Below are 12208 nucleotides of genomic sequence, written 5' to 3' on the forward strand. Positions count from 1 at the left end.
TATAACCTTGAAAAATCGTATTGGTCGCTAAAGTACCACTGGACTTCTGTTCTGCTGCCCACCAATATGGCTATCTACCTGAAACCAGTACCATATTACATTTCCTCTTGTATTGCCCTCATTTGATGGCCTATTGACCCGGCTTCTCCCTATATTACGTTAAAAAAATCAGTCCTCTAATCTTAAAAAGTAGGCCAAATGTATGTAGGAATAATAAAATGTAGGTGGTCTGAAAAGGGCCCCCAACTTCGGTTAGTTTCTTTTTCTCCCCCTGAAACTGCACATAAGATTGCATCCTCTCTCAAAGTAAAGGGATCAGACGCGATGTAAACAGTACTAATAACCTATGCAAAGCTATTCGTCTAAGCCCATAGAAATCAATCGGTTTACACTGGAGTAACTCTTCATAGGCCTGCACTGTAAGGCATTTCTCAGTGAAAACGGTGTCAAAACGAGAAGACATCAGAGCCACCCCCACAAACAATAAAACAGCTGAGAACGTCTCAGGTAAACGCCGAAAGGCCCGCGGCCTCCCTTCGCGCAAAAGCGACTCAACTTCTCGCGATAGTTGGGAGGGGGGATTAAGTAGTGTGTTCTCGCGAGAGAGCGCGCGCGCGAAACTCGTCACCTGCTGGGGCAGAGGACGCATGCGTGAGGCGGATTAGCGGTCTAGCGAGGAGAGCCGTGCGGGAGCGAGATCTACGCAGCTTTCTTTTGAATCCACCCGTCGCGCGTACGTTAGCCGTTGGAGGTGGTGGGTGGCGTGAAAGCGGGAGGAGCGGTTTCCAACTGAGGTAAGACATGGCGCGAGTGAATCGTTCGGTTCGAGTCAGAGCCGCGCTAACTTTCATTTTGCGCACCCTGCGTGGGGGGGCGGGGGCGGGCCTGGACCGTTGGAAACCGAGGGGGAGGGGCGAGAGCTCGACGTTCGAGCGTGAGGGGTAGCTTGGCGCATGCGCAAATAGGGGAGCTAGGGAGGCTGGCGCCGTAGTGTGAGGGGCGGCCGTGCGCGTGCGTAGACGAGGGATGTGTGCTAAACGCTTGCGCCTGAGTGGTCGTGCGCGTCTGAGGGCTTGTGAAGAAGGTGAGGCGTTCTTCTGGCGGTGCTTCCGCTGACTGCCTTTTTGTCCCCTCCGGGCGCAGAGGCTCCTGGGTTTTATCGAATTTAATTTGTCCATTAACGAGGAGGACCTTCCTGGCTTGGCTTCAGATTGCTGGAGAATGGGGTGGTAGGGCTGCCAATAATCTGAAGAAAAAATGTCCACCCCGTTAATTGGGATGTGGTATTTATCATGTGGTATTATGCTATGAAAAATTTCGCCTGCCCATTTACACATATTAAATCTCTGATAAAGGAGCTGGGCGTTTTTCTCTAGGCTGTTGGCAACGCTAGTAAGTGGAGGCCTTTTGGACGGGAACTGCTTCCCCTTAGGTCATGTTGCCGTTGAAGCAAGGATAGTGCACGTTTTCTCAGTAGCAGGTTCCATTGTATTCAGTGGGGTGTGTTTCGTAGCAGGTACTTACAGGACAACAGCCCAACCCTTTGAATATTTTACTTAGGAGTTAAACCTATTGAGTGTGATGGAACATGTTGCTTATATTAGATAAAGCTTTAAATTGTTGTGGGCCGCTCCCACCTTGAATATATAAGCGTCATTGCCAGTTTTGTCCTATTGTGGTGCAGTATCAGCTGTTCTGCAGTGGACTCAAGCTAGGCAAGAAGCTACCTGAACCGGTGTACTAAGACTATAATAATGCTTAGTTCTGGTGAACTTTACCTGTTTATCACTGAGGTGGTCACCTTGTGTCTAAGTTGTATTACTTTAGGGCTTTGGAGAGGGTTCCCATGATGGAATGCTCCTTCATACAAGAGAGTTACCTGCCAAATTAAAAACAGCATATCCTGGTAATGCTAGACTAGCATCCTTCCTTGTTTCTCTGTATAAAAGGATTCTCCTGCAGAGAGAAGCATTTCATCATGTGAGCCTCCACTCCATAGTCTTAAATGGTGCAGCATCAATACAGAGATTGAGAAACAAGCATAGATTAGCTAGATTGGAAGCTCTGCTATATTCTCTGCCTAAAATTTAGGTTGGGGTTGCCTAAAGTCAAGTGAAAGAAATGCTGTAGCTGAGAAAAAATATGCGAGTTGATCACACATGCATAGGAGCAGAGTAATCAAGTGACAAATATGCACAGGTGGATCAGTGCCTGGAATCACTTCGCCTTCCAGGAGTCTATGCTGGAGGGCTTGCATGAATATTGAAATGAAAGTAGTTAGTAGGGGAGTATGCCAAGGCTATTTCAAAATGTTAACTGTGTTAACTCTTCATTGTGTGAACCTTTCAGGATCTTGAGGGTTTTTTAATGGTAAGTGAATTGGCCCCTAGCCCTTGTTTGTGGTGAATAGGGAAAAGTATAACAAGCTTCTAGTTTAAAGTATAACGAGGCATCTAGTTTAAAACTTGTCAGAATAAAGTAGTAAGTTTTCTCTTTTTGTCTGAAAGCTATCTTCCCTATTTTGTGCAGGAGGCAATTGCTAATCTTTAGAATTAAGATGATAAAACTCCCCTAATCAAAATTTAGTTTTATGCCATTTTAAAAGATGCTTCCCTTCTTCTTTAGCAGCTCCCTTTCCTAGACTATCTTGCTATTATGAAAGTGGTCAAAAGTGTAATTTGTCATAGCAAGAATTATATGCAGGTAACAGAGAATGAAATAGTTCATTCCACTGCTGCATTTCTTCAAATGGTATGCAGCTATTCTCAAACCTGTGACTGCTGCTTTATCAGTTTTGTGGGACACGTATTTCTGATGTGTGTTATGACCAATATAAGTTTAATTGGCTTCACGTAGCATATCCGATAATATTCATGCTTTCACAATGATCAAGTACAGCCTAACTTTCACAGTACTCAAATATAGTAGAATAAAAATATATAGGCACCTGATTCCAGCTTTATGCATACATATGTACGTATACACACACACACACATATACACATCTCTCTCTCCCCCCCCCCCCAATATAAAGGGTCTTTAATAATTTCCTTAAGATTCTTTCTAGAGGTTTGATCCAGCTGCAAAAGTGAAAGAAGAGTAGAAATGAAAATGGTCTTGTTGTCTGGATCCACAAAGATCCCAGATCAATAATGAGCTATTGTAACACCATGTCTGGCACCAAGGTCGCAATAGATTAGAACCAAACCTGTCAAAGCAAAACATCCTCAGCAATTCACATTCAAATTAAAGCCATGAAAAAACTCCCCCCCCCAATGGTATACAGACAGATTTATGATAGGTAATAGAACTTTAGTTGTTTTGAGAACCGACATCCAATGTCCTTGATGGGGTCTACATCTGCTAGAAAGCTGATATAAAAGATGCCGAAGAAGAAAGTATTTTTGATATGATAAACAATTGCTAATATATGAACGGACAGCCCAAAATTTGATTGACCAATGGAATCATGCCAGATCATTGATATGTTTAACCTTTTCAACCAGTTATGTATCTTTTATTGTAATTTTTGCTAATGAATCCAAAGGTATAAAAATTCATGTAACTGTCTTGGGAGTCCAAAGAAAAGCTGGGTTCCTGAGGTGCCTTTAACCCCATCCTGTGCATTCGTCCTTGTTTATAATAAACAATATTTATCTCCCTCACTAGACTTCACCCATGTGTTCATTCATTCAGTTGAACCTGAACACAGGGGCACAGATTTGTGTATAACAGTTTGATGAATCCATCAAACAGGACATTGCTCCATTGCTTTTAAGTAAATTTGTTCAAAGGAATGGCAGTACAACACTTTAATAATAAAGGAGCTTGAGATTTAACACTATGAAGAGTTATTTCAGTCTAAGCCTGTTGAGGTAACTGTGCGTAGAACTGCACTGTAGGAAAGGCAAAGAGAATCCAATCTCAACCTGCTGCCAAATGGAGTTGGGGTGGGGAATGCCCAATGTGCTTTGAAAATAACGTCAAAGGTGATGATTTTTTATACATAAAACACTCTGCTTCACTCTTTAAGAATCTGCCTAAGGTAGCAGAGCAATGTTAGTGTTTCCCTACTAAGTTGCCCAAATGTTTTGTTACTGCTTGGCCCAAGGAGTATGTTTGATAGAGCCCCAGACTGCACTCCTTTGGGGTCCCCCTTGTGGAGTCCCTGTGCTCCACAAGATTTGGAGGAAATTTTCTCCAGAATTATCAACTTTTCCATAATTGAGGGAAAGGCTTCATATTCATGATCTATATTTTTTCCAAACTTGAGCCGTCTGCTGTGCTTGCCTACTCAGATTGAAAAGCCTGACGGCATTTTTTAGGTCCTGTACTGTGAATAAGCCGAACTCATGCATGTTGGGAGGAGTGCCAAAAGTGAGGAATGGTGGGAACTTTGAGAGAGTTGAGATAGGCAATGAGATGTCTTGCATGGACTTGAAAATAGGTACTCTAATTAGTCAGAGAAGGAATTTGAGAAGGTATTATTATGGTTGAATCATTATCCTAAGGGTCTCTGTCAAGATGAAGCACAATCTGAGGTTTTTTTTCATAAACTCATACAGCCAGTTTGATCCAAGAGTTCTTTTGCAAGATGTGGCTGCTGCTTTTGACAGCCCTTCTGAAGGTCAGCTGAATTTCAAATGTTTATGACCTTGACCACTGATGCTTACACGTATTCTTTGTAACTATTTCTTGTGTGTTCTGGCTCAAAGACCATGTATTGTAACCTTTATCTCTTCACGTCCATGTTGTAGCTGTGATGACAGTGAAAAGCTCCATCTCTCCCATTGTCATGAAATGAATAACCTTGTAAATTCTGGCTGTCTTTCTCAGAATACATGATATGCTTACCACCTAGTTAGCAGATGAAATTGTTGTTTTAGGTATGACTTGGCAACTGCTAGGTCAGTGGCAAGGTATGAGGAAGTTTTTACTGATTGTTACTGATGAAGAACAAATTCATGCAACTAGTTACAGGTTGGATGTATGGCCATCCTGATTAGTTCAGGCTCCATTAAGGAGAATTTGGGACAGCTGGTAGCTGGGATTGTGTGTACCTTATTTCAGGGGAGTAGGATTTGTGATCATTTTTGATTTCTGATTTTCTTTGCAAGCTGTCAACCGGCTGCTGATTTTCCATAAATGAAGTTATACTTGCATTGTGGCTCTTGATTTCAGGACAGCTTTACTTGTCACTGATGAGAACTCTGGGTGTTGGGAAGCTTCTGGGTCCAGTGTTGCACCTGGACTACTTCAGGTAGCAAATACGATTAAACATTGTCCATTAATTCGGTCTAGTAAAATGCTCCTTTAAATTCAGGCCTTGCAGCTGTAATTGATGCCTTGGAAACTTGAACTGAGCAAATGTAAATTGCTCTTGAAGACTATTAGATATAATCCATCGCAGATTATGCAGCCTTCCTCCTGATGGGTTGCTGAGAGTTTTATGCCAATTATTTCCACTAACTGCTTAGTGAGTGACATGACAAAGCTGCTTTATATAGAGTTAGAATGTTGGCCCATGTTGCAAAGTCTTCTCTGTTCTGAATGGTAGCAGCAGTTGAAGGTATCAGAGATCTTAAGCAGCCCTGTCTGTAACCTTAATTCCTATATCTGAATATTGATCTTGAGATCCTTTGCCTGCAAGGGGCATTGAACTATGCCTCCCTCCTGAAAACTGCTTAAAGTGTGACTGCTGCCTGAAATGTTGCATGTGAGCAGTCAATTATCTTAAGACTTTCACCATGCAGTTAAATAATTTTTATTGTGCACCACCACCACCTCTCTGCTTAACTGGGATGGTGGCAGTTTGGTAAACTTTTGATGGCTGAATAGTTTGGGCATCATTCAGGCGGCTAGTCAGCAACAGGCAATTAATTGTCTATTTGGCCATAGTTGCACATTCCATGAAGAAAATGCCTTTGTGGGGGTGATGGACTTCCTTATTAATTGTCTAATGTTATCTGGTAGCAATGTGGATTCTAGCTGTATATGAACATAATTTCAGCAAGGATACCCACTACCTTACTCTCAAATGTTACCTACATTTAAAAGTTGCTTAGTTTGCACTGTATTTCATTTTAAGCTGTTTTTTCTATCCTTGGAATTCCAGAATTAAAGTCAATGTAAAGGGCTACATCTTTCACATAAATGTAAACATAATTGTAATTTAATAATAATTCATTAGCTACAATTTCACATTTTCATTATTAATGAATTTGGGTTTTGCAAATGTTAAATATGTAACTGTTTGACCAGTGTTTGGCTAGTTAGTTGTCTGGTCTAATGACCAAACTAGATTGGAGACTAGGTTGCCCCCTGATTAGAGCTACAGTTTAAATTGTTAAGTGGTCAGCAAGTGTACTGTAAATTATTATCTTGCTTTCCCATAACGTTAAGAATTCAAGGTGCTGGCTTTTCCTAATGGGGAACCTACATAGATTTTAATACATTTTCTCTCCTTGTATTGAAAAAAAATTCCAAAAACAAGAACAAAATTCAACTAATATCTTTTGTTAGGACCAACCAAATTGACATAACGTTGTACAAGTTTTCAAGCTCACCAGAATTGTTCCATAAGCTGGTGTTACAAATTTTAAAAAGACAGAAGGATAGAAGGCAGATTTTTTTTAGGCCATGATATTAAGGTCTTATCTTGAATGCATTCTCTGTGAGATGCAAACAGGCAATTAGCAATAACTTGACTGGTGAGGTGTTGAGTTACAGCATAGCAGTGACCTGGTTCTTTCAATTTACCAGCATGATTTGGATTTCATGTTTAACATCACCCAAACAAAAATGTACTTTACTAACCTGGGGTGGAGTGGAAGGCTGAGCAGACTACAAAGAAAGTCATAGAAATATTGAGGGGGTTGTCACTGAACGTGATATCAATTGCAAAGAAGAAATCTACACTTTGTGAAGTATTACCCTTTGGCAGTGCATGAAAAGAACAAAGATACCAATGGAAAAATATAAACAGAAAATATATTTTTGTCAGTTTAACCCTGTATGCTGATTTCACTTCCTCATCCAGTGCATTTGGGCGTAAAAATGACCCCAAAGCTGTCAAAGCCGATGCTAAACTTTACAAGTGTTATGAAGAGGGCATAGGCAGTTGACCTCATTGAAGTTAAGAAATATATGGGTGTAAAGTTGTAGAGCACTGGAAAAAAGTTCTATAAATGATATTCCCCACTTTTCAAAGTCAAACTGACTTCGCTTTTTGATCTGGCAGCGAGCTAAAAAAATGAACTGGCTACTTTTTCAGTAATGTAGCCAGTACTTTTTTCAATAATGTAGCCTATTCTTATATTTTATTCCTGTCTGGTCTTTAGCCTGCTTCGATCAAATAGTACAGTCCCTCCCACAGTATGATGTCTTTTAGCTGTTATAGCAGCAGTGCTGGTGCAGTTTTTCCTGTGGCGTGACATTGAAAGCTGAAGCAGTATGTAGGCAGAGCCAATTACATGAATTCTTACCAGAGTGCTGTCCAGCCAGGGTTGGAGGTAACAGTTGAGTAAGAAGAACCCTTGTAATAAAAAGGATCCTTCTGATCTGATAGTTCCTAATCTTGACTGGGCGGCATTGATCAGTAAAGGCCCATGGAACTGCCCCTGCTTTCATGGAGTGTGAGCTTTCAAATGTTATAGCCAGGGTGGATTTGATTTAAATCAAACTGATTTAAATCACGATTTAAATCACTAGTCATTAAGGCTTGATTTAAATAATAGTTTTCTACATAAAGACTAATTCTTGCTGGTATAACTTTAATATGCAAGTAGATGCCTGCCTTACCGATAGGTAAAGGAACTTCATTAAAGTATTCCCAAACTGGGTCTCTTTTACGGCCTGCTGCCATTATAGGTTTTTTCCTCCAAGGAAAGAATGTGATAAACCTCAGGTCATACACACAAAAGATCCGAAGACTTGTGCCGTATTGTGCTCAAAAAGTTTCACTTTCATTTTGTACTGCTTGCCCCCTCCCTCCTCACACTTAGTTTCTTCTTGTGCAGATCTATTCCACTCCAAACAATCAGAAAAATATTGTTTCTATTCACTGAACTTCTTGAAACTTAGCACTGGAGGGGTTGATTCTGTCTTCATAGGTTTGTAGAACAATAGGATTAAGGTCTTTTTCTCAACTCTGTTCATGTTATAACATTTTTGCTGTGAAGAAGAGGCATGTGATCTCTGCTGAGCTGACACAAATTCAGTTTTGAGAACTGCAAAACCAAGCATCTGTGATAATATCTTGTAGGCAGAGAAACTGCCCAATAATCTTACAAAAACCTCTGGAAGAGCATGACATTGTGAATGGATTAATGGAATTTATTTACCAAAAAAATTAAACATATACAGCCTTATTCTACATAATTAAAAACTAATCTTTACTTCATGATGGAATAACCTTCGGATGGTAATATATTTTCCTCAAAAAGCATTTTATTTTAAAAAATCCGATTTAAATAAAAAAAATCCGATTTTTAAAAAAAAAAAAATTAAAAAATCATTGATTTTTATCCACCCTGGTTATAGGATAGAAAAAGCAGCTTCCATATTGATTCTATAATGGTATCTCTGATACCATGGCACTCTAAAAACAAATGCTAAAAGCTTGTAAATTTGGGGGGGGAGTGTTTCTTTAAGGAAATTAATTATTCATACACTGCTAGACATATACATGGCACGTTAGAATATTTTTTAAACGAAGAATGGCCCTAGCTCCAATGTGAGCTTACATACAGAAGAGGGCAATAAAGAAGATGAAGAGGAGGCAGGAGAGAAACGTGAAACAAGTAGTCAGTGAGAGCAAATACAGCCACACATACTAGAGCTTGGTTATTATTTGGTGTTGAGGATTAAGGAGTTAAGTCAGAAATGCTGCAGAAAGTACGGGTTCTGAGGGTGGATTTGAAGGAAGAGCAAAAGAATGCCTTACAGGTTTAATGTTTTTATTTATTTAAAATACTTGCAAGGCATTGCCTTTTGATGATCTTACGGATGTCTACAGTTAAAGATGGCTATGACTTTAAATGTTGCGCTCTTCTGTGAAGGAGGAAATTTCAATACAATAAAATACCATTTGCCTGCAACATAATGACTGAATTAGTAATATTTGAACAGCTGCTGATTAAACAAGGTCACTTTTAGAATAACATATCATTGTCATCCTTCAGTTATTTCTGACCTGACTTTCCAGTTAAAGTTTACTTTCGTAAACAATCTCATTGTAACAGCTGTTTGGAGATTTTCTTGCTTTTGTATTTCATTTGTGTAGCAGTGTGGCTCTGCTCAATGCCCTGGTGGTCTTATCTGCTGCTTTAAGATTTATATTCATTCCAGGGAGTGAAACTGCATGGTAGCTCTTGAAGGGTATGGCCTTTTCAATACTATCTTGTTACAGCCCGGAAAACCCACAACAACCAACTATCCTGTTAATAAAAGCTTTCACCAGAAGTCAACTATGACTCGAGGGCAGGATTTCATTCAGTATAAGCTTTTACATTTTTTAAGTCTATTCTTAAAACACTTGGTCAGATGCTAATGCTTAAACTTTGAAGGTACTCATTTTAATTCCTCTCATTCATTTTAATGGTAGAAGTTAAGTAGAACTTGTTGGGATGTAGACAAGTGATACTTATCCAGTTTTTAGAATAATAATGCTATGTCCTTTCACCTTCCCCCACTGCTGTTTTTCTCCAAGACTGACTTCTTTTCAATGATCTCTGTTTAAGACATGTTTCTCTGATATCTCCCTTTTCCTTGTAGGTTTTCATCGTTTTCATAATAAGCCTGAGCTGGTGCAGCTTATGCGGAAAACCAGGCTATGCAGTGAAACCATCTGCTGTACAGGCCATCTCTGTGTCAGGAGGTATTCTTCAGATGCTCCTGGATCTGATATTATCCAAAGTTTTCAGCAACATTAAAAGTCAAAGGTGGATTTGGGGGGGGGGGGTTGGAAAGGAAAAGAACCAACTTCACAAATAAGTTTGCAAACCTTATTAGACTGTCTAACCATGCGTATTCTGGATTTTATAATGCTTTTCAAAATCTTTTAAAAACCGCAGGTAAAAAGCGGCTGTTGTTGGATTACAAGAATAAAAACAAAGGAAAATGCCCATTTGGGCTTTTTTCCCTGCCTTGAAGTAGCTTTAGAGAAGCTCATATGTCACAGGCGTGAAAATCAGCCTGCTCAAACATGTGGAAGGATGTTAGTAAGCTCAAGGTGACGTGTTATATAGTAAAGAATTGTTCTTTTCAAGGCTGTAAATCTTCTCACCAACAGCATTTAATGCTGTTGCTGGTGCTGAACCTGCCAGAATTCATACATCTTTGAAACATAAGCCTCTTTCCTGTGCTGTAAGCCAACACATCTGGAAAGTACGATTTACTTATTTTTAAAAATACTCTAATATTAAGCCCCTAAAAATAAATGTAAACATAAAGGAAAACCATAGCCGTACTTGAATGAGGTGTAGGTTGTTGCTTCCCCTCTGTACATTCTGCCTGGCTGAGAAAGTAGGATGGACACTCTTTCCCCAAAACTCATCTCTGTGATTTTTAACCACTCTTGGCACCCAAACTTTGCATCAGATCATGGAAATCTCAATCCCACCTTAGGACAATCCTAATGTCACATTAGGACTTAATTTGAGCAGGTTTGGGGCACTTCCCCAGCATCTTTTTTTTTTCCTCCCAGTTTCAGGACCTTGATCCAAGAACTTTGGCTTTAACAAAGGGCATCTGAGTGCTTGCAAAGCATCCTTTCCTCATCACTGAGTAGTCATAGTCAGCTCACACATCTGTGGAGAGGGCAATCTTGCACTTTGGAATAAACCACATACAGCAGTCACTTATATAGTCTCCTCTTCAGCCCTCTATTTGTTAAGTGCAAACATTTTTCTGCATGAATTTAACAGGGTAATTACTAATCTTTGCCAAGACCCGAGCAAGCAGAAGTCTCGGAAGTTAAGGAGATAAGGGCATGTTTGAATACCAAACATTGCAGTGAACTTCTACCAATGTAGTTAACTGGGTGGAAAAACTAACCAAGTACGGTTTGCCCATCAAAATGGAAATCTTCTGCTTGGCTCAACAAACAGTACATGTGCACCCCTGTACTAGTCTTTAAAATGGCTGAACTCACAGTGAAGACCTGTGAATTATAGCTTCTGAGTCATAACCTGCTAGCCTGGGGCAATTCATTTGCCCCAGGTGAGTGGTTATTTGCAAGCATGGTGGTCACTTTGTTCCAGTAAGCAAAGCTTTGAGCACTGTTGTTACCAAGTCTGAGATTGACAGCTTCAATTGGAGATCTAGAATACCATTTTATATACAATATTCTTAGGTTCAGCCAAAATTATGGGCGGTTTTACATTTGTTACTTGACATTTGCCCTTTCCTTCCCTTCTGTTGATACCTGCTCAGGGTCTGCAGTATCTGGACCATCTTTCTGGTTCCACACTTCCATCAAAGCTTTTCAATTTTTTTCTTCACCCATGTGCCATTTAACTTTATGAAATATAGCTGAATGTTAGAACAAACATGTCTTTAATAGTGCTAGATAAAATTGGTTAACAATTAATCACTTCCTAAGGAGCAACTATTTGAAACAACAACTTTAACAGCTTCATGTTAAAATAGCCCGTGTTATTTTTATGTAATATTGTATATATATACAGGTTCTCATAAAATAACAATATGCATCTGATACAGACTTTGTCACTACAAAAATTAACGTTAACAATGATCTTTTGATAACATCAAATAATGGCTTCAATTATTGGTACCTTCACCAACAAAATATTGTATATAATTATAAAAGGTGCACACTTTAACACATTCCAGTGGCGTGCCCTCCCCCCATTCCTGCTTTAGTGGCTTGTCGCTACTTCTGTCTTGTCCTCTCTAGAAAGATGGGTACTAGGAGACAGTAGTTAGTGGGATTTTGAGAAGTGCCTAAATAAGATGTCAATTTTCATTGGAACTTGTGCTCTTGGGTGATTTAGAAAAATCTCATGAGCTCTTCTGTTCTTGTGAGGCCACTCCACAGAAGTGCATGGGCATGGGCTTACTGTTGGAATATAATGGTGCATATAAGCACTGCAAGCATTTAAAGGCTTGTTTGAAGAATATTCATGTCAGACGGTCATGGGAATCTTATAACCACCTGTGGTTTTAGCTTAAATGGCAGGTCTCATCT

General features: G+C 39.7%; 1 protein-coding gene across 3 annotated transcripts in view; it reads left to right on the top strand.

Moving 5' to 3' along the window:
* The first annotated feature begins 658 nt into the window (after window positions 1–658).
* The window catches only part of MATR3 (matrin 3), a 31733-nt gene continuing 20183 nt past the window's right edge, over window positions 659–12208 (top strand). The window contains exons 1-2 of one of the 3 annotated variants that reach the window (XM_054993614.1): window positions 659–794; window positions 9775–9941. The gene's annotated coding sequence lies outside the window, so the exon portion shown is untranslated. Of the gene's footprint in view, window positions 795–1033; window positions 1085–9774; window positions 9942–12208 lie in introns of those variants that run through there. The other 2 variants (XM_054993599.1, XM_054993607.1) reach the window with 2 other exon arrangements.

Source organism: Eublepharis macularius, chromosome 1 (genome assembly GCF_028583425.1).
Source record: "Eublepharis macularius isolate TG4126 chromosome 1, MPM_Emac_v1.0, whole genome shotgun sequence".
Taxonomy (NCBI): Eukaryota; Metazoa; Chordata; class Lepidosauria; order Squamata; family Eublepharidae; genus Eublepharis; species Eublepharis macularius.